The 715-nt window shown below is 47.1% G+C and overlaps 1 non-coding gene across 1 annotated transcript; it reads left to right on the top strand.

The window, feature by feature from the left end:
* Positions 1–388: 388 nt before the first annotated feature.
* Trnat-ggu (transfer RNA threonine (anticodon GGU)) lies at positions 389–461 on the top strand. The gene has a single exon. It is a non-coding gene; the product is annotated as a tRNA-Thr (tRNA).
* The last annotated feature ends 254 nt before the right edge of the window (positions 462–715 follow it).

Below are 715 nucleotides of genomic sequence, written 5' to 3'. Positions count from 1 at the left end.
ATTTTTTCTTCACTTTCTTTCTTTCTTTCCAAATTCTTAATCTGTTTCAATGATCTACCACATCCTCCCCTTTGCTTTCCGAGGTTTTCTCGACTGCCAACCCTTATTTCTGTGTTATTTTCAACGAGCCCCTCATTTCCTATTCTGATTCGCTACATGCATAGCGAGGGTCTCTGTTCTGGCAGTCTTGTTGCCAAAGGGAGCTTAAGAGGGTTCAAAGCTGGTCGACCACTCTGGACATGTCGTAGACACTCGAGTCACGACCCGGGGGTTAAAAAGAAGGTCCCCTTCACCCCGATTAGTCCGAATGGCGCTGGCTACCACCCCCAAGCACAGGAAACAAATATACCTAACATAAATACCCCAGAAAGTGAATGGGAAAATCGCCCCGCCGGTAGCGTAGTGGTTATCGCACCAGACCGGTATTCTGGAGGTCGTGGGTTCGGATCCCACCTGGCGGACATTTTTTCTTCACTTTCTTTCTTTCTTTCCAAATTCTTAATCTGTTTCAATGATCTACCACATCCTCCCCTTTGCTTTCCGAGGTTTTCTCGACTGCCAACCCTTATTTCTGTGTTATTTTCAACGAGCCCCTCATTTCCTATTCTGATTCGCTACATGCATAGCGAGGGCCTCTGTTCTGGCAGTCTTGTTGCCAAAGGGAGCTTAAGAGGGTTCAAAGCTGGTCGACCACTCTGGACATGTCGTAGACACT

Source organism: Haemaphysalis longicornis, unplaced genomic scaffold (assembly GCF_048455015.1).
Source record: "Haemaphysalis longicornis isolate Haplotype H1 unplaced genomic scaffold, Haemaphysalis longicornis Haplotype H1 scaffold_1, whole genome shotgun sequence".
NCBI lineage: Eukaryota > Metazoa > Arthropoda > Arachnida > Ixodida > Ixodidae > Haemaphysalis > Haemaphysalis longicornis.
Note: the sequence above shows the minus strand (reverse complement) of the source record. Positions and strands in the feature narration are given on the sequence as shown.